This window comes from Mesoplodon densirostris, chromosome 20 (genome assembly GCF_025265405.1).
Source record: "Mesoplodon densirostris isolate mMesDen1 chromosome 20, mMesDen1 primary haplotype, whole genome shotgun sequence".
NCBI lineage: Eukaryota > Metazoa > Chordata > Mammalia > Artiodactyla > Ziphiidae > Mesoplodon > Mesoplodon densirostris.
Window position 1 is genome coordinate 23,190,264 of NC_082680.1, and position 25,454 is coordinate 23,215,717.

The 25,454-nt window shown below is 40.2% G+C and overlaps 1 protein-coding gene and 1 pseudogene across 4 annotated transcripts in view; both read left to right on the forward strand.

The window, feature by feature from the left end:
* Positions 1-6,043, forward strand: part of LOC132481367 (MAD2L1-binding protein-like) — a 39,445-nt pseudogene extending 33,402 nt beyond the window's left edge.
* RBPMS (RNA binding protein, mRNA processing factor) overlaps positions 1-25,454 on the forward strand; it is a 187,452-nt gene that overhangs the window by 40,555 nt on the left and 121,443 nt on the right. The window lies entirely within an intron of this gene.

The window sequence follows — 25,454 nt, forward strand, 5'->3', positions numbered from 1 at the left end:
TAGGGAAGACTGTATATCAGGAATAATCTTGAAGAGGTTTCAAAGGTAAGTTGGTGACTGGGAGAAAAACAACCTTTGGTTAGATTATTTAAGTCAGCAATATATTGATTCAAGATAGAAAAAACATTTGGAATATGGATAAATATAGGGAAGGAGCAACAATTTTTCTGACATTTCCTAAAGTCCTTATTTGGAATTTAGTTATTTCCAATAATTATCCCCGTTTTTCTTTTGAAGAAAATAACTGTTCATAGTAAAACAGACTACCTTGGAGACTAGAAAGCTCCTGGCACCAGAAGATGTTTAGAGGTTTGGAGAAGTAATTACTCCAGGTTTTCTTTTCACTTTTCTGAACACTTTAAACATTTCTTGCTGCCAGGAGCTTTCTGTTCCCCAAGGTAGCCCATTTCACTAGGGACAGTTTCAGTGGTTCTACACTCCTAGAACTGTGACTTCCATGCCCAGTACTATTCCTGCCTAGTTGGATGACAACATATAATTAACCTACTCCTTGTACAGGGCAGCTGTAAATATTTTAAATGTGCTGTCGAATTTCTCCTGAGCCTTGTATTTTTCCCTTCAGGATAAACATCTCTACTTTGTTCAACCATTTTTATATGCCATAGTTTCCAATTGATTTCCTGACCTGATTGCTCTTCTCTGGGAAGTCTCCAGATGGGATTTTGTGCTCTAAGTACAGCCCTTCTATGCAGAACATGTTGGCACCATTACATTCCTTTATCTAACATTACTGTCACTTAGGACTGCATTAGCTTTCTCAGCACATGTCATCCTGCTTCCCTGCTTCTCCAAGGCTGGGATATGTGGTTGCCACAGCTTGCTGGTGCCCTTACATTTTTTCCTGCAGTTATGGTTTGCTTGTGTTTTTGTTTTCAAAAGAAAGATGGATTCATTGTGTTGAATTCATACGATTGGATTTTGTACTAGCAGAGATCCTTGCTCATGGGATTTAAGGTTTCTTGAACATTTGAATAAGTAAGAACATTTGAATTGAATAAATAATGAACCTTTATACGGTCATGATATGTGTAGCAGTTTGACCTGGAGTTGTTGGGATTATAGGTCAAACGTTAAAATTGATGTTATCAAAGCCTGCCATTTGGATAAGCAAGTTCACTTCAGAAGAATTTTGTGTTGAACTCTGAGTGCTTTAACAAAAAAACAAACAAAACTGTTGTTTTTACTTAGGAAATGATTTATCTATTATGGAAGTTTATCTTAGAGCACAATTTTAGATATTTATTTGCTTAGTATTCATTCCCATCTTCCTCTTCCCTTGCCGATAAATAGCCTAGTGGCTTTTAGTAAAATAAAAACTAATCAACAGGGTTCTCTAAATAATTGTAAAATTTCTGAGCCAACTGCTAGTCTTACCCTTCTTCTTCCCAAGTTTTAGGGTGGTCATTATAACCTTTATCAGATACAGAGTATAACTAAGTAGATTTGCCTCATCTGTCCTACCTGTGCAGTGAAGTGGACTGACAATATGTGGAACCAGAAGTTGATGGTGGTCATTACTGCAAGGGGTAGGGAAGACGATAGCAGCCAAGAACGCCATTTTACCTGAAACTTCTAAGTGACTTGGTAGAGGAAACACTTATTCAAGCAAAGGTGTAACTGGAATTCCCTGGCAGGCCAGTGGTTAGGGCTCTGCATTCACTGCCAAGGGCCCGGGTTGGGGAACTAAGATCCCACAAGCCACATGGTGCGGCCGGAAAAAAAAAGGTGTAGCTGATTACCTTTCACGGAGGATTAAGAATTACCATTTACTTCTGCAGTTGGAATTAAATTATTTACTTCTTTATCCTAACACACATGGGGGGGTGAAGGGAGAGGCATTTCAAGTACAGACTATACTACTCTACCTTTTTATGTTTTTCTTTCCCTTTGTATTAATGATATGTATTATTAAATAGCCTAGATGTGCCACTGTTTATGTCAAGTTTGTATTTATATACAGAGCTAGAAATAGATACAGTCTTATTTGAAATGTCTGTTCGTAGAGGGGGAATATCTGAATTTACTTGCAAGTGTCAAACATACTCTGATACTGTAATACTAGTGGTTATTTTGACCTAATTTTAGATGAAGTTAATGTGAGCTGTGATCAGTCACTAATGTGAAATAATGTTTGGAGGATAAACTTTATGGGTGCGTAAGTTAAAAGTAAATCACTTTAATCCTAAAGCCAGAAGGAAAGGATGTGTTCTTCTATGTTTCCTGTCGAATCTTACAGCTGAGTTGGAGGAGTCATGAATCGGCAATTTCTAAGAAGTTAAAGGTAGTTTTGATAATTCATAAAGCATTATCTTCTCCTTTGAGAGTCCTTTCTCAGGATAGCATAATGATTTGGAGGCACTGATTCATGGTTTACAAGGAACCTTTTATAATAGGACCTAAGAGAACCTTAAATAGGCTGACTTGCAGTGAACGTCTCAAAAAAGGAATGTTGTTAGAAATCTTTTGACATTCTGAAAGTTACAAGAAAAAAGTTCTTCTGTAGAGGTAATCTTCAGTTTGCTTCTTGCTTGCTAATTGTTTCTTCTTTTATATAATTAAAAATTTTTTAAATTGTGGTTAAAACACAAAATTTGCCATCTTAACCATTTTTAAATGTACAGTTCAATAATGTTAAGTATATTCACATTGTTATGCAACAGATCTCCAGAACTTTTTTTCTTACAAAGCTGAAACTCTGTACCTGTTAAACAACTCCCCATTTCCCCTCTCCCTCCAGCCCCTGGCAGCCACCATTCTACTTTCTGTTTCTGTGTATTTATCTACTTTAGGTAATCCTGTATAAGTGGAGTCATACAGTATGTCTTTTGTGACTGGCTTATTTCACTGAGCATAATGTCCTCAGGTTCATCCATGTTGTAGCATGTGACAGGATTTCCTTCCTTTTTAAAGCTGAATTATATTCCATTGTATGTATAGACCACATTTTGTTTTGCTTGTTCACTCATTTGTTGATGGGCATTTGGATGGCTTCCACCTCCTGGATATATTGTGGATTATGCTGCTATGAACATGGGTGTGCAAATATCTTTACAAGATCCTGTTTTCGATTCTTTTGGATATATACCCCGAGGTGGGATAGTTGAATCATATGGTGATTCTATGTGTAATTTTTTGAGGAACTGCCATACTGTTTTCCATAGCAGCTACACCAATTTGCATTCCCACTAACTGTGAAGAAGCGTTCCAATTTCTTCACATTTTCGGCAGCGCTTGTTATTTTGTTTTGTTTTGTTTTCTATAGTAATTATCAATTTTTCACACTAACCATAATGATCAAATAATTTTTGAGTGCCTGAGTGTACACAAATAGGAGATTCGGGTGTAGTCTAAAAAGCTAGGGTTTTAAATTGTTCTTTAACTTGCTTTTCATAGGTCTGGTATATTGTTTCTTCTTGATTTTCAGCAAAACCAGTAGGGAAGTTTTTAACCAGGGTAGAAAAAGCAGTGGAACATTGTGTAGCTAGAATTGCAGACCTCAAACTTGGCACAGGTATTAGGCTGACAGAAAAAAAGTCAAGTTCAGTAGACCAGATTGTGGGGAAAGCATGATTCGTGTCATAGAGTTTACAAATAACAGGTGTACATAGTGCACTCTAGGATGTTTCTTGCCCATTAATGGAAATGTTACAGAGACTGAACAGTCTAGAAAGATGGATAAGGTGTATTTCACTTTTTCCATCGTAATGCCTAGTTTCTGTCCTTTTTCTGTTACAGACGCTAGGTAGTATCAAGATTGTTTCCTTGCTGTTAAATGTGGAAAAAATGAACCCTCCAAAAATAGAAAAAAAATCTAATGTTTTGGGAGTTTTTCCACTGTAGTGTTTATTTATTCGTGTATCCTCTTAACAATCATATCAGAAACAACATGATCAGCCTCCTATAGACTACACATATTAGAGAAACAAGTAACTTGGATAGAAAAACATGGGAAGTTACTGAACTAAGAGCAAGTAGTGCCTTAATTTTGAACGATACTTTTTTGGACCTTTACTATGCCAAGTGTTCCCTCTGGTGATATAGGCATAATTAAACCAAAAAATGGAATAAAACACTTGAGATTCTTCACACTCCGTTTTCGCATTCTCTGCACTTCCAGGTCCTCATCGCTTTTTTCCCTTTTGCCCTTCGTTCTGTAGCACTCCTGTGTCCCTTGAAGATTTTCTTCCCTCTTCTCGCTTCCTCTGACTCTGGCAGCTCCCAAATGCAGCGTTGGTGGCACTGTATCTTGTTTCTGTAAACCCTCCCGGCCAGTCATTTATCTTATTTCTGTAAACCCTGCCGGCTGGTCACAGCCTTCTCATCTTAATTACATTCTCCTTACTCCTGCTGTCTTCCCTGAAGTCTTCCTGTTTTGCTAAAGACGGTGCCCCTTAGGCCCTTGGTTTGCCGTCTGCCTTTCTCTTCCTTCGACTGATGCATGCGGCACCGGAGAGCAGTCCCCACCGCCGGAAGCTGTGTCGGGTGTGCAGCTGCACTTCCGGAGGCGGGACACCCCTCCGGCTGCCATCTTGGTAGCGGGGACGAGGGCGCCGGCTGAGCCTGAGCCCGAGCCTGAGCCTGCTGTCAAGAGTGGGAGAGCACCAAGTAAGAGACCTATTACGTTTCTTGCGGAGAGAAGAGGGAAGGTCAGGATGGCTTGGGGGATGATATTAGTCACTGAATTAAGGTGTCCAGGGAAAGGCTAAACAGCTTGGCCATTACCTGTCGCCACTGATGCGATGACTCTTAATGGTGACCTTTTTTTTTAACCCCCCCATAATAATTTTTCTTTAATCATCGTGTCGATGTTAATGTCCCCTGAAACATCCACTTGTGACAGTAGGGGCGATTGAAAACAGCGTGTGCTTAGACAGCTTCCTCCACACCCACTGGCAATGGCTCCTTGAGAACCGAGGATGGCTGTGACAGCCCGTCCGAGCTCTGCCCTGTACCCACAACACTGATCTGGAGCAGTGCGCTGTGTGGCTGTGGCTTATGAAATACAGACGTAAATCTAGGCCCAGTCTTTTCCCTAAAATGCAGTACTTATTGTTCTTTTCCTGAAGCCTCAATATGATTTTTAAGATTTTTTTGTGTCCTGCATGAATCACTTTGGTAATTATGACTAGAAAATCCAAAACCTCATTCATCTGGATGCTGTAAAAGAGAAAAGACAAGACTGCATAGCATTAATGTTAAGAGTCCAGGCTCTGAGCGGCTTGAATTGAAATCTCAGCTTTAACACTTACCAACTTTTTGACCTTGAGTAGGTTCCTTAACCCTTAGCTAACCTCGTTTGCAAATTAACTCCTATCTCAAGAGGGTTGTGATAAGGATGATTGAGTCGATACAGGTCCACACTTCCTTCTCTGAAATCCTTGGGACCAGATGTGCTTCAGAATCTTTTAGCTTTTAAAAGGTAACACAGATTCAAACCACGTGGAGAGTGGGGAGGAGGTCGTGATGGCGGCCCTGGAGCCGGAAGTGCAGCCCCTGGCCACAGTCTCTGGCAGAGGACGTGGTGGAGAAGAAACCTCAGGCCACTGCTGAGGCGAGCAGCAGGGAATGCCAGCAAACCGTGGCAGAACTGGAGAGTGTCCTCAGCCACCTGGAGGGTCTCTTTGCCCGGACACTAGTACCACGGGTGCTGATCCTCCTTGGGGGCAATGCCCTCAGTCCCGAGGAGTTCTATGAACTTGACTTGTCCCGCTTGGTCCCCCACAGCGTGGACCCGAGCCTGATCACAGCAGCTTGTTTGTGCCGCCTCTTCCGAGCCATTTTCATGGCTGATGCCTTCAGTGAGCTGCAGGTTCCTCCACTCATGGGCACCATCGTCATGGCACAGGGTCACCGCGACTGTGGAGAAGACTGGTTTTGACCCAAGCTCAACTACAGAGTGCCCAGCCTGGGCCACAGATTGGCTGTGACCCTACCCTGTGGCCAACCCACCATCCCACCTACAGCCTGGGAGGATTACATTTGGTTCCAGGCACTGGTGACATTGAAGGGCTTCCATGAGTGAATGGGAATGCTCATCCTGAACACAATGGCTAAATTGTCTTTCCCCTGGCACCAAGTCACCCGTCTCTTGCTTGGAGCTAGTTAATTCCTGGTGAGAAGAAGGTTCTCTCCTCCTGGCTGCCTGCCTCCGTTATAGACTTCCCCAGGGGCTGATGGTATGGCTAGGGCTGTAATAATCATCACTGAACAAGCATCTCTTTGAATCAAAGGCTGATTTTCCCAGAGGGTGCTGGGTCAGGTGTTTCTTTTGGGGGTTGGAAAGCAAACATGGGCCCATAGACAGACACCCCTATGGAGGTGACCCTTTCCTGCTTTTTACTGTGGCCTTTCAGAATTTTTACTAGGGACATAATGTGGATGTGACTTGTGAACTTAAATATAAAATGAGTGGATTAATGTTAAAAAAAAATAACACAGTGTATAACCCACTGAACACAATACCCCCAGTGAGGTCTAAGGTAGAGCCTAGTAATTAAGCAGACTACTATTTCTCCAGTGAAACAAATAGTTACACTAAGTGGGAGAAATGAAAATTAGTCATTTCAGGTCATGTTTTGCCACCCAGTGCATTTACATATACGACCCTTCTCCCCCCATCGCACACAACTTTAGGCCTTCTGAGCTTTTAGGCTTTGGAATTGGATTAGGGTTTGTGGATCCCTACATAGCCATTTGTAAGCACCATTTTAATGTTAGTTATATGCAGAACTTTCTATACTTTAGGACCTTTGGCTTGTCACTATAAGAATAGTTAAATCATTGTGGTTTAAAGTGAATATGGTGGGGGTTGCATAATTATATGTATTTTTCGCATATTACTATTTCATTTGGGTTTCAGGTCTACCCCTTTTTCCAATTGTAAAAGAATAAGAAAGATAGAGGATGAGACGGAGCAGAAACATGCCATGTTCTTTTTTTTAATTTTTATTGGAGTATAGTTGCTTTACAATGTTGTGTTAGTTTCTGCTGTACAGCAAAGTGAATCAGCTATATGTATACATATATCCCCTCTTTTTTAGGTTTCCTTCCCATATAGGTCACCACAGAGCACTGAGTAGAGTTCCCTGTGCTATACAGTAGGTTCTCATTAGTTATCTGTCTTATACATAGTAGTGTATATATGCCAATCCCAATCTCCCAATTCATCCCACCCCCACCTTCCCCGCTTGGTATCCATAAGTTTGTTCTCTACACCTGTGTCTCCCTTTGTACCCACTTTTCTAGATTCCACATATAAGCGATATTATACAATATTTGTTTTTCTCTGTCTGACTTCACTCTGTATGACAGTCTCTAGGTCTATCCACTTCTCTGCAAATGGCACTATTTCGTTCCTTTTTATTGCCAAGTAATATTCCATTGTATATATGTACCACATCTTCTTTATCCATTCCTCTGTTGATGGACATTTAGGTTGCTTCCATGTCCTGGCTGTTGTAAATAGTGCTGCAATGAACATTGGAGTGCCTATATATATATATATCTTTTTTTATAAAATTATCCATTTATCCATGTATTTTTGGCTGCGTTGGGTCCTCGTTTCTGTGCACGGGCTTTCTCTAGTTGCGGCGAGCAGGGGCTACTCTTCGTCGCGGTGTGCGGGCTTCTCATTGTCGTGGCCTCTCCTGTGGCTCGTGGGCTCTAGGCGTGCAGGCTCAGTAGCTGTGGTTCACTGGCTTAGTTGCTCTGTGGCATGTGGGATCTTCCCAGACCAGGGCTCGAACCCGTGTCCCCTGCATTGGCAGGCAGATTCTTAACCACTGCACCACCAGGGAAGCCCTGGAGTGCATGTATATTTTTGAATTATGATTTGCTCCAGGTATATGCCCAGGAGTGGGATTGCTGGGTCATAGCCACGTTCTTCTTAACCGCCATCTTGTCTTGCCTATACCAGTTGACTCCTCGTTGAACAATTTTTTTTAGAGAACATCTCTTTCAAAGATTTCAGATTTCTGAAATATTTTCTTTTGTTTGTGACTTCTGCTTTCATTTGCCTCTACTGTTAAGCACACGTTAAGAACAGAAAGCCACCCTGTAAATCTTAATCTTTCGCTCTGGTTTGCTGCCAGTGAATCATTTCTAGAATATCTGATGTAGAAAAATCTTGAATTTTAAGTAACTTAAGTGTTCCTAAGATTTTAGTTTTCTTTTACAAAGAAGGGAGCCTCCTGAGCTTAGGACTGTGGGGTTAGTTGTCTCGTATGAACTCATGGTTAGTATTACAATTGGCCTGAAAGTCTAGCGGTCTGGCACGTCTTATTCTGTTAAAATCCATTGAAAAATCTCTTGACGCTTATGGTAGAAAATAAGTAGATGTCTGGATTTTCATCCTCTTTTCACCTAGTACATATATTTGCCAGTCAGAGCCTGACCAAAAGGAGAATGTGGAATGTTTGAAAAAATAATGTATGCTTTTGAAAAGATAAGACAGATACTGTATGTAGAAACTATGTACTCTATGAAGGGCAAATTTAAAATTTTAGAGGAAATGTTACTATCCTTGTGTCTGTAAGAAACAGACATATTGACAAAAGTAACTATATACATAGATATTTAAGCATTTCAGGAGAATAATTTTTAGATTAGTTTGCTGAAGTATATCCTCTGAAGAACTACAAATTTCATTTTTTACTCATTTATAAATCAGTAGTTCATTAGTTCCTAAACATAACTGATTTCTATAGAAGTGAAGCTGATATTGGGGTTTTTAGATTTTTCTTTTTCTCTAACGTTTATCATTTATCTTTAGTCTGTCTATAAATATATTTATATATTAACTGATTTCATTGCCTCCTTAAGACGTACCAATGTGGCACATTACAAGTAACTTGGAAAGTTAGATCTCAACGGGCAGAAATCACCTTGAAGTAAGCCTTGTTTCTTTGTATAAATTTATCTCTGTTGCTGTTTCACATCATAGTGAGGTGGGATATTAATTTTAAAGATGATTTTATAGTTTGTGTTTGGTGATTCCTTCTAGTTCACTTTTTTCTTTTTTGTGTAATCTGTGAGGTGCATTATGTCACTTGGTATGTTTTATTTTTAGTAGTCTCACGGTATTTTAAATCTTACATTTTACTCCTTTAACAAGTAGGAATCAAGGCCAGCAATCATTAAGGGTGAGGCCGTTCTGTTTCAGACTTGCTGCTCAAAAACCAAGGAGGTCAAGGAAGAAACCAAGATATCTTAGGTTCTTCTGCTTCTGTTTTCTATCTTAAGATTTAACACAGGTAGATTATTTTTTAGTTTTTAGTTTAATAAGTTTGGTTTTAACATGAGATATTTATAGCATGAGTGTATGTGTGTGTATGCCCACATGCACGCAGTATGACATTGCAGCAACGAAAAACAGAGTCACGTGGCTTGAACATAATAGACATTTATTTCTCTCACATGAAAACCTGAAAAGTGGTCCACGGTCTGTGTGGTTGGTCCGTATTCATCGGGGACTCTTATTTTGTTGTTCTGCCATCTTCAACAGGTAGCTTTTATCTTATGGTCTAAGATGGCTGCTCCAGTTCTCACCATCATACCTTCTCTGCAACAGAAAAGAGGGACGGTATGCTCCCTTTATGGGCACAACTTAGAACTTGCAGGCATTGCTTCTGCCCACACTATGCGCAGACCTTAGAAATATAACCTTAACCAGCAAGGGAGTTTGGCAAATCGTGTACCGAGCTAAAATACATTACGTTGGGACTTCCCTGGTGGCACAATGGTTAAAAATCCACCTGACAGTGCAGGGGACACGAGTTCGAGCCCTGGTCTGGGAAGATTCCACATGTCACAGAGCAGCTAAGCCTGTGCACCACACCTACTGAGCCTGCGCTCTAGAGCCCGTGAGCCACAACTACTGAGCCTGCGTGCTGCAACTCCTGAAGCCTGCGCTCTAGAGCCCATGCTCTGCAACAAGAGAAGCCACTGCAGTGAGAAGCCCGAGCACTGCAACGAAGAGTAGCCCCCGCTCGCCGCAACCAGAGAAAGCCTGAGCGCAGCAACGAAGACCCAACGCAGCCAAAAATAAATAAATTTTAAAAACATATTACTTTGTAAAATGGGAAGAATAGATACTGTAGAAAACCGGCCATTGCTACTAAAGTGTATAATATTAAGTGCAGTGTTTTGTTAACATTGAATACTCATCATTATCAATATTTCCCAAAAGAAAAAAGACCCGGGAATTCCCTGGAGGTCCAGAGGGCACGGGGTTCTATCCCTGATCGGGGAAGTAAGATCCCCGCACAGTGAAGCCAAAAAAAGGAAAAAAAGACCCACCTCTGTTATACAGCCATTGGGATCTATAAATCACGAGTCTTGGGTATCCCTGAAAAACATTTCCTTACAAATCTTCACGTGTAGAGAAGGATCTCTAATTCTTAATTTAGGAAAGACTTTGTAAGGACAAATTGTTATTTAAAAAAAGCATATGGTTTAAAAACTAAATTCAGTAAAGATTAGAAAGTAAAAGTCCTTCATCTAACTGGCTTTGAAATAAATACTTTTAGAGCTTTATTTTGTCACTATACAAAATTGTACCTGCAACATGTTTTTGTATCTTCGACATCTTTCTGTATCAGCAGTGTAGGTCTACCTCACTTTAAAAAATGTTATTTAGCATTTATTTGGGGACTTTTTTTAAATTAAAAAGATTTTAAATTAGAGATTTACAGTGTTAGTTTCAGATGTATAGCAAAGTGATTCAGTTATACATATATATTCTTTTTCAGATTCTTTTCCATTATAGGTTTTTACAAGATATTGAATATAGTACCCTGTGTTATACAGTAGGTCCTTGTTGTTTATTTTATATACAGTAGTGTGTATCTGTTAATCTATTTAGGGAATTTTAAAACAATGCTGTTAATATAGCTGTCATGTACTTCATTTGTGATTACATGTTTTTGTTAGTTGATTAATTATGGATAGTTCCCTGATCAAAACAGTAGACTTATAAAGCCTCTTAGTTCGTTTTGTTCTTGCCTCAGAAATCTATAGCCTGGTCTTTCAGTGTTCCTGATTTTCTCTGAGAATACATACGCTGTTAGAAGTAAGAGGGTGTTGGCATGAAAAGCAAACAAACAAAAATTGGGATTTTTTTTTTTTTTTTTTTTTTTTTTGCGGTACGCAGGCCTCTGACTGTCGTGGCCTCTCCCGTTGCGGAGCACAGGCTGCGGAGCACAGGCTCCGGACGCGCAGGCTCAGCGGCCATGGCTCGCGGGCTCAGCCGCTCCGCGGCATGTGGGATCTTCCCGGACCGGGGCACGAACCCGTGTCCCCTGCATCGGCAGGCGGACTCTCAACCACTGCGCAACCAGGGAAGCCCTGAGATGGTTTTTACAACGATAGTGTCCATTGTTAAATTCAGAATGAAACATTAAAAAAATCTGTTTTCTAGTTCTGGATCATTTTTGTATAATTCATGTTAATTAGAATATTAGACATTAATGGATTAGCTTGTATGTCAGTAAAGTATTAGAAGAGTTGGTATTTTTCACGTTATCTTAATGCTGTAACATTAAGGATGTGTGAAGTCACTTGCGCGTTTTTTTTTGTTTGTTTTTTTGTTTTTTTGTTTTTTTGGTACGCGGGCCTCTCACTGTTGTGGCCTCTCCCGTTGCAGAGCACAGGCTCCGGACACGCACGCTCAGTGGCCATGGCTCACGGGCCCAGCCGCTCCGCGGCATGTGGGATCCTCCCAGACCGGGGCACGAACCCATGTCCCCTGCATCGGCAGGCGGACTCTCAACCACTGCGCCACCAGGGAAGCCCTCACTTGCGCGTTTTTTAAAAACGTTCAGCGTGATGTTCTTGGTGGAAGATGGCAGGATACTTGTGAGGCGGTGCACGCCTGGTGTTTGGCCCCTGTGCCCCTTTTACCATTGGCATGAGGATTAGCTCTACCACTGTTTTCAGCACTAGTCTTAAAACCAGCTCCCTTTCCATTCTTTACCGTCTTTACTGTGTTGCCTCTCAAATTCAAGACACCTTATCTATCAAGTATAGAATTATTTGAAATGGAAGCAGCGGTGCATGAAAAAGAAAGGGTGACTGGTAGGAATTGGTAAGAATTTGGAAAAGTACATAGAACAGTAGGTAGAAATGGGTATAATGGATTAGAGGTCTTGGACTCAGGAGAATCAGGTCTTGGCTCTATCACCTTGTAGTTTTATTACAAGTTACTTAAGCTTTCTGAGCCTCAGTTTTCTCATCTATAAAATGGAGACAGAAATAGGACCTAGTTGATCTGGTTGGAGTTGGGATTAAATTCTGCATGTGGTAAAATGCTTGGCAGTATTTTTTAAGTATTATACAACTCTGTATATCCTTTATTTCTTCTCTTTATCCAATTCATCAAAGCTTTGTGAGGCCATATTCACTGGAGCAGCTTTTCTCTCTATTCTGTTTATCAAGCCTGCCCTGCCCCTGAAGTTGAAGTCAGGATTAGAAATCTGGGGGTTTGGCATATTTGTTCACTCAGCTAGGAACACTGGAGAAGAATGATAGTTACTTTTACGGGGGAAACAGCATTTAGGTCAGTGCTAACTCCACATTCTCAGACTTTTGAACAGTTTGCCGCTCTGGTATCTATTCCTTAAATGCTTTGCTGAGCCTCATTGAATGAAAGAAAAGAAAGTAAGAGAAAGGAAAATGTGACAGGCAAAAAAAAACTTCATAGCATTTATAAACTTGGATTTTTAGTTAAAATACTAGGATTCTCTAACATGATTGTCCTCTTCTGACTTAGTCTCATATTTTCATATCCTGAAGCAACCTAAATCATGTCCCCTTTTCCCCTCCGCCTTTAGTTCTCCGCAGGTCACGAAGCCTGTCCTCACATACCACCTCCTCTCAGGAGGAGACAGGTGCCGGCACCGTCACGGCACCTCACACAGGGAGAGACTGGGCCTCAGGGAGATTGACTGCAGGAGCATCACCGCTTAGGCTGGAGACCAGATTCTAGGGGGTTTCTGCCCCTCTGAGAGTCTCTTAGGCATTTTGTCTTTCAGAGTACTTTTCCATTGTTTTGGAAAGCGCTCCTTCAGGACCAGAGTCTACGGTTTTATGGGCAGAGTTTAGTTTCAACGGAAAATCGTGAAAAATTACACTTTACGTTTAGTTATACTCCAAGTCAACTAGGATGTCCTGTTAGAAGCAGGGCTCCAAGCCTTTTTAAAGAACAGTTTATCTTTCTTTTAAACAAATGGAGGTATTACAAGGGACACAGATGGAAGGCAGGTTGCCACATCAAAATAAATTAATGCATAGTTTCCTTCTCCCAAATAACTTTCCTTTAAAAATGAGGGGTGGGAGAATGGAATAAAATGATGAAACTTTAGATTGCTATGTTTAGTCACTTTACAATCGAGAAGCACAATGACTAGCCAACGTTCTAATCTTTGTTTAAAAAGTAGATGGCTTTAAAAGCCCTGGAGGTAGAATATTTAATCACTTGCATGCTAGCTAAGAATTAATAATTAAGCCGTTCAGCATGAAAGGGACGTGGAGATGGACTACTTTGGAAAGTCTATCAAGTAGACTTCCTTTCAGTCTGATGGAAACTCTGGATGGTTACAACCTGGTTTGTTTGCTTTTATTCCCTGTACCCAGAACTAGACTTTGAGGAGAAGGGTAAGACAGACACACCATGGGAGGTCACTTCTGGTAGGGGCTGGAAGGGTGTGAGCAGAACGCCCCGCCCATGCCTGTGGTGTTGGCTGGGAACTCCAAGTGGCCAGCTAATAGCAGCTTTTGACGGTTTCCCTCCAACCAGCTCAGGCTTTCAGTGTCAGTTCCTGCACAGAAAATACTGCATAATATCTCCAGAGCAGCATGACTGTGAAAAAATAACTGGCATTCTGAAAGCTGGCATAGTCTGCTATAGCAACATGGGTGAACGTAGCTATTCATTTATCGGTCATTTTTGGTTTTATTGGGTTTCCCATGGACTGAAAGCTATAAAAGTTAGGTTTTCCTTCAGTTTAAGAGAACATTCTTTAATAGTAGAGAAACTTTGGAGTAAAATTATTTTTCCTTAGCAATTTATGATGCTCACTGATGAAAGGCAGGTGTATTTCTTTAGTAAAAATCCTACCACATATATTGAAATGAGTAGAAAACATACAGTGAGCATGGTGACTAGCCAGCATTTTAATATTTGTTTTAAAAGTAGACTGCTTTGGGCTTCTCTGGTGGCGCAGTGGTTGAGAGTCCGCCTGCCGATGCAGGGGACATAGGTTCGTGCCCTGGTCCGGGAAGATCCCACATGCTGCGGAGCGGCTGGGCCCATGAGCCATGGCCAATGAACCTGCGCGTCCGGAGCCTGTGCTCTGCAACGGGAGAGGCCACAGCAGTGAGAGGCCTGCGTACTGCAAAAAAAAAAAAAAAAGTAGACTGCTTTAAAAGCCCTGGAGGTAGAATATTTAATCATTTGCACGCCCTGAAATGTTCCAGTCCTGGGGTCTTGAACAGGCCCTGGCTGCTGCAATATAGGAGTCCTTTTGTTTTTCATAGCCTGCTCTGTAGCAGAAGTAGGCAGACCAGCACATTTCACTGGCCTGGGCTTTTGGGGTCTTTAGATTCACACCTGCCATCGCAGTACCCTAAGCCTCAGAAGATTTCATTTTCATACCTCCTTAAGCTAATATCTAATAAACTTCTTGTATAAAATGATGTATATCAGGTATTACTGCAGCTATTGACACAGGGTCTGTACTCATGGGGCTTTGTTGATTAGGCAAGACCGAGCTGTCTTTCATTATTTAGTGGGTGTTTTCATATAGGTCATGTGAAGGTTGTCAAGCAAAACAACAAGGCTTTGCACAGAAACTAAGTTGAGATTTTGATAGATACGGATTATCTCCCCCGACGCCCAAACAGTTTTCTCTTTGGAAGTAGCTCCCATTATTTCAGGATCTCTAGAAGTATGAATGGGGTTAGTGCCTTTTCTCAGGGAAAACTGTCATTTTACTGATGTTTTACAGCAAGAAACAGTCTGTTAGTGATGGATATACTGATAAAAATGGAGAACAAGTGAGAAACTGGAGATTTTTGTGCAGTTGGGGGCTGATTTCATTTATGGGGACATTTAGCCCATTTGTTTTTAAAAATCAAATTAACTACAAATTGTTCCCATCTTCTAGGGAATGCAGAGTAGTCGGCAGCTAGGTGCAGTGTTGATTCAGGAATTGATATTGGCCTGGAACCACTATAAAGTGGTTGCTTCCAGGTTTCTTCTCCATCATTATTTTAGTTACAGTATCATTTCAAGCACCCTCACAAAGATGGCACATCCCTAGAAAACAATTTTGAGGGATGAAGCAGTGGTCAGAGGTGTTTGGTACTCAGATATAGGACTCATAATTCCCTGAAGTGCTTTTTCCTCCATAGCCCTCTGCCTTCCTCCTCTGTGGGCTCCCTCAATGAGGCTGCATTCCTGTTTCTAAGAGATCATCAGTACAAGTAATATTACACTAAGTTCAGCGTCAGTTAAACTTCAATAAGAGGAAGGCAGTAATCAGAAATGTATTTTACAGTCATCTTTGCTTAGTTGTCATGAAAAATGTGGGCATCCCAGCGGCCTTTTATCTATCTCTATTCAGAGGTGGCCAAGAAACCCAGGTCCATCAAGTCCAGCCTGTAGGAAAGCAGGAAGGCATGAGTAGTTCATGTTTGATGTGCAGAGTTGGTTGTACCGGGCATCACCACCCAGAGAGAAGGCTTCCAAACCGTAATTTTAAAATGTTAGATGTTAGAGGAGGAGAGGTGAAGAACCATTAGGTTGGAATTAGATATTCCACACTGGCATTTGTTCAGACACTAGGTGAACAGATCGCTGCATCCAGATTCATTAGCTCTCTCCGCCTCTCCTGCCCCTCCCGTAAGAATTTTTTTTTTCTTGTGGTGTATAGGATTGGTCCTTCTTTCATTTCTTTTGGTTTAGTACCTGTTGTTCTATCATCTTTGACCTCTGTAATGATGCCTGGGTGGTGGTGAATAGTACCAAGTGATTATTAGGCCTCAAATTCCTGCCCATCAATGAGATGTTTGTAGTATTTTCTGTAATGGAACATATACTGGGACAACTTGCTTTCAGCATCAAACCATTTTTTTTAAAACATCTTTATTGGAGTATAATTGCTTTACAATGGTGTGTTAGTTTCTGCTTTATAACAAAGTGCATCAGCTATACATATACATATATCCCCATATCTCCTCCCTCTTGCGTCTCCCTCCCACCCTCCCTATCCCATCCCTCTAGGTGGTCACAGAGCACCGAGCTGATCTCCCTGTGCTGTGCGGCTGCTTCCCACTAGCTATCTGTTTTACATTTGTCAAGCCGTTTCTTATCAGAGACTTGGAGCTGATTCCTGACATTTGTTTATGTCCTATGAGGTATATTTATGCTATTTGTCTAAAAACTATTCTTAATAGTTTCTGTTAGCTAGTCAAAACTTCAAAACCTTTTCCTTTCTAAAATATCAATATCTACGAACTTTAGAGCAAATTGTGAGTTCTGTTCTTACCGAGTATCTCATACTGCTTTGAAGTATGGCTACCTGGCACAGATGTCTTCTTTCCCATACCCTGTACATTCCTCAGAAGGACATACCAAACTTTATTCATCTTTGTGACCTCTATAGCAGTACTTCTCAGTGTGTGTTCTATGGGCTGCCTGTATCAGTACCATTTGGGACCCTATTTAAAAACGCACATTCCAGGGCTTCCCTGATGGCGCAGTGGTTGAGAGTCCGCCTGCCGATGCAGGGGACACGGGTTCATGCCCCGGTCGGGGAGGATCCCACATGCCGCGGAGTGGCTGGGCCCGTGAGCCGTGGCCGCTGGGCCTGCGCGTCTGGAGCCTGTGCTCCGCGGCGGGAGAGGCCACAGCAGTGAGAGGCCCGCGTACCGCAAAAAACAAACAAACAAACAAAAAAAACCGCACATTCCAGAGGCCCAGCCTTAATTAATCAGAACATCCAGGAATGGAGACCAAGAATCTTCATTTTACAAAACCGTCATGTCCTCCCTGTGAGCCTCATGGTCATTAAAGTTTGGGCAGGGCTTCCCTGGTGGCACAGTGGTTGAGAGTCCGCCTGCCGGTGCAGGGGACACGGGTTCATGCCCCCGTCCGGGAGGATCCCACATGCCGCGGAGCGGCTGGGCCCGTGAGCCATGGCCGCTGAGCCTGCACGTCCAGAGCCTGTGCTCCGCAACGGGAGAGGCCGCAACAGTGAGAGGCCCGCGTACCGCAAAAAAAAAAAAAAAAAAAAAAAAAGTTTGGGCAGTCGTTCCTGTAGAACCTTTTTAGTATGTTCTCTGGACCAGGCAACTAGTTAGAAATGCAGATTCTCCGACCCTACACTAGGTTAGCCGAATTAGAATCTACATTGTAATAAATTCCTATGAGATAATATGCACACTCCAGTTTGAGCACACTGCTTTACAACTCCTTGCAGGTAGTAAGCTCTCAGTAATTAATCACTGCCTATTGGTTCGTCGATCTGCTTCTCAGATATTCTTCTTTTCTAAAACAAAACAGCCACAACTTTCAGCTTTCCAGAAATTTTAGGGAGTGTCTCAGGAGAATTATTCTATTCTTTTTTTTTTTTCTTTTTGTGGTATGCGGGCCTCTTACTGTTGTGGCCTCTCCCGTTGCGGAGCACAGGCTCCGGACGCGCAGGCTCAGCAGCCATGGCTCACGGGCCCAGCCGCTCCGCGGCATATGGGATCCTCCCAGACCGGGGCACGAACCCGTATCCCCTGCATCGGCAGGCGGACTCTTAACCACTGCGCCACCAGGGAGGCCCTATTCTATTCTTTTCAATAAAGAATTATAGTGAGAGTTCACTGTGTCACTAGTTTAAGCCCAGACTTAGTGATCTCCTCCTAAATAAATGCAGAAGCACCTCATAAGATATAGTCACAGATCTGTTTCTCATAGGAAAGGGTCTAATTCTCTGCGTGTGTGAGATTCACTCTGGGCCTGGCTCAGAGGCTTCTGCTGCCAGATCAAGTGAAGCTCTTCCCAACAGCCCCCTTGGCCCTTGTCAGGGAGGAGCTTTCAAGGCCACAGCCTCATCTCAGTGGGAGGAAGCATAATTGCATATTGTTTTGTATGTTCTTTTAAAACTAGAAAACCTTTCTGTGGATGTGGTAACGTGTTATATCAGTGGTTCCCAAATGTGTCTGAACAGGAAAATCATCTGTGTTGCTTCTTAAAAGTTCAGACACCTAAGCCTCATTCCCGATCCACTGAATCAATTTCTGGGGGAGAATCCTAGCAACCTATTTTTTAAGACACCCTGGACATCTTTGTAATCAGGCATATTTGAGAGACACTGAATTATCTGATCTTTCCCTCAGCAGATTACCTTTCTGATTATATTTTTTGTTGTCCCTTATGTTTTCTTGAACATATATTGCCCCAAGAGCAGTAAAGAAGGCAGCTCGGGGTTGCCAGTTTAGAACTGAAATATGTATAACTAAGTACTGCATAATACTGTTTTTCAAGGACTTAAAAATTAACGTTATTTCATACTACTTATGTTCCTTTGAAAATGTTATAAAAATGGCAAGTGTTCTGAAGATCTAAGATGGTGAAATGATGAAGCACCATAAAATACTTGAGGGGTAGATGTGTGTGCATGGGGCTTGCTTAAACATGTGATTTGTCATCTCTTATCTCAGAACTCCTTTGCATTTAACCCTTGAATGTGCTTTAACCTAAGATAAACTTTTGTTATTATTACTACATTATTTAGAGAAATGACTTATACTTTCTTTTTCTTGTAATTAAATTGTTCATGTGCTATCCTTTCTGAATTTTGCAGAAGAAAGCTGGTTCTTTCCTCTTGGAAAGGAACAAATTGTGTTGACCTCTAATTTAGGATTAGAGTAATTCTGGGTCTTGAGCATTAAAACAAAAATAAATTATCAAATACTTAATGGTACTCTCTTAGAAGTCACTGAATTTATTGGTTTGTGTAAATCCACTATTAGATAATGTTACTTAATTTGGGATCTCAAATTCTTATACTTTATAAATCACTTCACGGGTTTAAATGATTGTTTTTGATGGATAGATAGAAAGGGAGTCTTCTTCTCTTACAGTTAGGATCCTGACCATTTCTGTGAAATAATTTAAATACTATCCAGTTGTGGTTTTCCCCAAGTGAGTGTGTCATCTGTAAATGTCAGATCCAGAAGGAAACTTTGATCCCTAACCTTAGGAAATTTAGATCCCTAATTCAAGACTATAGTGATAGGTGAATAAGGTAAGGTGCCTGCTCTCAAGGAATTTATAGTTTAATTGGAAAGGACTTAACTAAAGCCTGTGAAACAAATTGAGACAGAATAAGACATATGACCTTGTTACCAACGGTGCAGCAGGAGTTCAGTGAAGAAGGAAGGAAATAATGAAGCAGGCACGGAATGCTACTGCTTTGGAGAAGGAAGGAGACTTGATTGATTTGGGCTTCTAAGTCCAGAAGTGAGCCTTCTACCCAAGTAAAGAATAACTGTAAAAGAAGAAGAGGCTTTTAGTCAGGAACAAGCAGGGTATGATGGATGTTAAGACTGACTTAGTAGAGCCCAGGGAAGAAATGTTGCAGAAAAGGAAGGAATCATAATTATGAATATTTGAAGGCCAGAGGCTTGGGAATTTTGTTTTCATGTAGTTGGAAGAAACTGATGCATGTTATTAGCAGTGCTGATTGTGAGGTTAGAAAAACAGTAATTTTGTTTGTGTCTTTATTCATTTCCAAAACCAAATGTGTGTGCATGTGTATGTGTATCTGATATTCTGTTTTTAACATCTTTGAGCCATAAGATGGCATTGCAAATAAAATTTAAAATTTCTGTTAGTTTTAAATTTTATTATGTTCTGATGAATGGGACACTCTCTAGCGCAGATTAAGACATTTGGAGGAAAAAAAATGATGCTTGTGCCAGCCTTGCAGGGTCATCTGAGAGTTACGGGCCAATTGTCTAAGCACTGCTTATGCTTGGATAGTGGTAGAGAGATGTGGTTTCCTGGTTTCCTAGTACCTGGGACACATTTCACTTAGCAAAAAAGTGCATTGCATGTGATGTGTAGTGTTAACTACACTGAAAGGGTTTTAAGTCATTGGCATATTGTAGCTCAATGTTTTTTAGCTTTCTGATGACGTTTTATATTCTACTTTATAGAATGTATACATTAGGAGTGTCTTTCACAAGGTTCCAAATAAGTTATCCTCTAATGGCTGAGATGTGGCTGTTTAGAAGAATGAGTGAGAAGTTTTGGCACCACAGGGCAGCACAGTCTGGAAAGTTGCTTGTATCTTTATTTGGTCTTATTAGAACACAGACTCTGGCACGGCGAAAACTGTTTTGGCTGTGCGTATTTCAGCCTGTGTCCTACCCAGAGCCTGGACGGCACACCAGGTTCCAGGGAGATCACTGACACGTCAAGTCATGTCCACTAGGAAAGATCCTTCACATGCCCCCAGGTTCTGACAATTTTGAGAATTCTTCCTCAATTGGAGAAGAACAGTTTTGGAACCTGCCTGAGCTGTTTGAAATTCACAAAATTGAAAATATAGAGCTGGTTTCTGGAAAGAATACTGTTTTGTGTTCTTTACAAATATGTCATATTATAAATGCATATTTTCATTCACATGTTAAACCTTGAAAAGGAACTCTATAAGCAGCTCCTGAAAGGGAGTGAGGGTAGTGTGAGCAACAGCATTTCACTCTGGAGATTCAGTATTAATAATGGAATATTTGTGTCTTAAGTGGTGTGTGCAGTTTGTTCAGTGGTTGTGTTTTTTCTTAATAGCTATTGTTGAAAAACTGTTTTATGGGTAATTTTTCTAAGTATCTTTGGCTAAGTGAAGTCCCAAGTTTTGGATTTGAATAATTTCATTCTTTAGTGTTCATTTTGCCCCGCCAGCAAAAAGTATTACCTGATAGCAGTTGAAGGGTTATATTTACTTATTTAACAAAAACTTATATAATGCTTAGTTTGTGCCAGGTGCTTTTCTATATGCTTTACAAATATTAACGTGTTTAGTCTTCTTCGCAACCCTGTGGAGTAGGTTTTTTTCTGTCCCCCATTTTACCAGTGAGGAAACTGAGGCTCCAATTAGTTACTGTGTTGTCCAAGGCCATTTAGCTAATAGGTGTGTCAGCTGGGGTTCAAATTCAGGCAGCCTGCCTGCAGAGTGTGTGGGCTTAAACACTGTGCTCTACTAAGTCACTCTTTCTCAGGAGGGAAAAAACCAAGACAGATAGATTGAGTCATGACTGTTTTGCTGTCAGTTCATCAGATTCTTTGATCTATCAGTAACTCTGGAGCCCATTTACCTTGTTTTGTGCTAACAATTCTGCTGAATTCTTTAAATGTGTGGCTTAAGATGACATTCTCCTTTATTACTGTAAATGAAAATACACAATTTAAAAAATATACTTGTAAAAACAGTGAAATATATATTCCAAGGGCTTGATTGAGAGGTTCTCAGTGGCAAGAACTAGGTCTTTTTTTTTTTTTTTTTTTTTGCGGTACGCGGGCCTCTCACTGTTGTGGCCTCTCCCGTTGCGGAGCACAGGCTCCAGATGCGCAGGCTCAGCGGCCATGGCTCACGGGCCCAGCCGCTCCGCGGCATGTGGGATCTTCCTGGACTGGGGCACGAACCCGTGTCCCCTGCATCAGCAGGTGGACTCTCAACTACTGCACCACCAGGGAAGCCCAGAACTAGGTCTTCTTGACTGATGTCCTTTGACCCCAGTATGCTTTCACCAAAAGCCTTTCTTTTCCTTTCACTATACCTTTGGAGTTGGGATGGAACCTGGAGATGAACTATTCCACACCTTCCTTTTATAAATAAGCAAACTGAGGCTCAGAGAGTTCATGCCCAAGCCCTCAGCAGCTAGTTCTGAAGCAGAAATGTGACTTAAATTACTTGGCTCAATTTAGTGGTCTTTTCCTTCCATTATAGAAATTGAAAAGTTACAGTGCTCTGAGAACCCAGATAAAATATCTAATAAACTTCGAAACATTTTAGATCCATTTGGAAAGCATATATTATACTTTTATTAATCTCAGTTATTTCTCAACCTCAAACCTCATCATTTCTCTTCTGACATTTGTTATATCTTTCAGTACTTCCAGCCAACACATACAGACCTGCTTGTAAGTCATGCCAAGTGTTCTGAGACCGGCATCCCTTTACATAATTATACATACACATAAGTAATATATAAGCTTAATATTGACTTGATTGAAATGACTGCACAAATGGGAAATAGATATGATTATAGGTAGTTATCAAATCAAACAAATATGTATCACTAGAGAGGTAGTTCCTGTAGTAAGCTGGGAGATTATAAGTCATAGCCTAAGTATATAGAATGTATTCTGGACTTGAAAATTCCTACCATTGGAAAAGCTAGGAGGTGATCCAAACTTGAACACTGAAGTTTGGTCTTTTACTGGAAGAATGTGTTATAAGCACTGGGCTTTTCAGTAAACTAACTAGTTTATAAATTAGAGGAGGTAGCCAACCTGAAATAGATTGTATTTTAAAAATTTGTATTTCAGTCATGTGGCATTTTAAATGCAAACAAATATTGGCTGAAATTCTCATGTAGAAATAGGTTTAGAAAAGTGGGTGGTTCTTAGTAAGTTCACCTAAAGCCCTGTTAATACAAAATATAGCCTGCATATAATATATATCTGTGCTCTGTGGAAGTCTCTGTGACCCTCTCAAGTTTTTCACCTGGTAGTAGTTTAAAATATTTTAAATTTATATATTTGCAATTTTTATTTTCTATATCATTTGAGATGAATTTTAAATGAGGTATGGATAATAAAATAGAATATAACTAAGATATGTAGTACAATAAAAGGTAGGGATTGAACAAATCAGGAACATTATAAATTGAGTAAAATACACTCTTTTTTAAAAAAGTCACATTTGTTTCATTTTAATGTCTTTTACAATACAGAATCTTATCAATTAAAAATTTAATAGGAAAAAGACCAGTCTTCTTCTGATAATACTTTAAAATAGAAATGCATGTGAATCCATAACCATATAGTTTCACTGGCTAGTTTTACCAACTGATGTAAGTCTCTTGACTGATGTTTTTATAATTTATGTCAAAGTTTTAAAAAATATACACTTAAGTTTGTTTAAACTTACTTTTAGATAATTACAGGTTCACATACAGTTCTAAGAAGTAACACAGAGAGATCCTGTGTGCCCTTTGCCTGGTTTTCCCTAATTATAACATCTTACAAAACTATAGCACCATATCACAACCAAGAAATTGACAGTGATACAATCCACTCATTTTATTTAGATTTCCCCAGTTTTACATGTACGTGTTTTGTTCTGTGCAGTTTTATCCCACGTATGTTTGTGTATCCACCACCACAGTTAAGATACAGAACAGTCCCGTCACCACATGGATCCCTGTAATTGCCTTTGTAATATACACCTTCCTCCTCACCCCTCACTCCCTCTTTGTCTCTGACTTCCACAGACTCATCGGTTTTCCATCTCTAGAATTTTGTCATTTCATGAATGTTAAATGAATGGGATTGTGTAGTGTGTAACCTTTAGGAATTGCTTTTTTTTTTTTTTTTTTACTAAACATAATTCCCTTGAGTTTCATCCAACTTATTTGTGTTAACAGTTTTTTTATTGCTGAGTGGTATTCCATGGATACTGGTATAACCACAGTTTGTTTAACCATTCCCCCATTGGACGACATCTGGCTTATTTCCAGTTCTTGGCTATTATGAATAAAGCATCTATGAATGCTTGTGTACAGGTTTTTTTGTGTGAACATAAGTTTTTCTCTGGGATAATTGCCCAAGAATGCAATTACTAGGTTATATGGTAATTGCACCTTTAGTTGGGAAAGAACTTGCCAAACGATAATATTTTCTAAGGTGGTTGTACCTTTTTACATTCCCACCAGCAGTGTGAATGAGAGATTCGGTTTCCCCACATCCTCACCAGCACAATATTGTCATTATTTTTATGTCCTATGAGATGATACAGTCTGATATGAATATTAATCAAATGGATAATTTAATGAGTTATGGACATTAATCAATGTATAAGGTAGCTAACATTATCTCCAATAAAAAGTAGTAATTAAATAGATCAAATGTTGTGAAATTGAATAAAATGTACTTCTAATATACTTTGAATATTAATACTTAATCAAGAAGTTAGCTCCTACTTTTAATTTTACCATTAAAGTAAGTAGGAAGAAGGCAGGTGTTACTATGTCCAAGTTTAAAGATTTTAGAGACCGATGATTTGCCTAATACCACTTCACAATTTGTTAACATTCTTTTTCCTTATTACTTTTCCATTTCCTTACTACTTTTCTTTGATAGGAATGCTTGAACCTATCAGACTTGATTTTTTAAAATCTCAGAAATAGAATGAAAAGAGAACTTCCTGATGTTATGAAAGTTAAACAAGAAAGAAAGGAAGGAGAAAAGGAGTCTAGGAGGATGCCTTAATAGCAGGAGGCTGGGCTGCTGGTCAGAATGGGATGTACTCATGGCCTTCTAAAGAGGAGAAAGAGGGTAATGAAGGGACTTTGAGCCACACTCTTGGGGTTCATAATTTGGACAGTACTTATAGTTTAACTTGTTAGTTCCTTTTGCTCTGTAAACGTATTTTTATTTTCTCTCTTGTCCACTTTAAGCCTGTGTATAACAGTTGTGTGATAGTACTGTCAGTTGCAGCCTCTCTTAGAGTTGCCTTTGGAGCATGAAAATACATTTCCTTTTTGATTGTTGTAAGCCACCTTACAATTAATATAGGTAACATTTTCTGAGCCCTTACTGTGAACCAGGCACTGAACTCTTTAGCTTATTTAATCATTGTGACAACTCTGTGTAAAGAATTACCCCGAAATTTAGCAGCTTAAAGAATGAACATTAATTCTTTCAGTTTCTAAGGGTTAGGAATTTAGGATGCTTAGCTAGGTGCATCTAGTTCAGGATCTCTCATGAGGGTGGACTCAACATTTTTTTTTTCCCTGTGCTATACAGTAGGTCCTTGTCGGTTATCTATTTTAAATATACTAGTGTGTATGTGTCCCAAACTCCCAATCTATTCCCCCCCACCACCACCCTTTCCCCCTGGTAACCATAAGTTCGTTCTCTAAGTCTGTGAGTTTGCTTTGTAAGTTCATTTGTATCATTTTTTTTAGGTTCTGCATATAAGTGGTATCATATGATATTTGTCTTTTTCTGTCTGACTTACTTTGCTTAGTATGATAATCTCCAGGTCCATCCATGTTGCTGCAAATGGCATTATTTCATTCTTTTTAATGGCTGAGTAATATTCCATTGTATATATGTACCACATCTTCTTTATCCATTCATCTGTCGACGGACATTT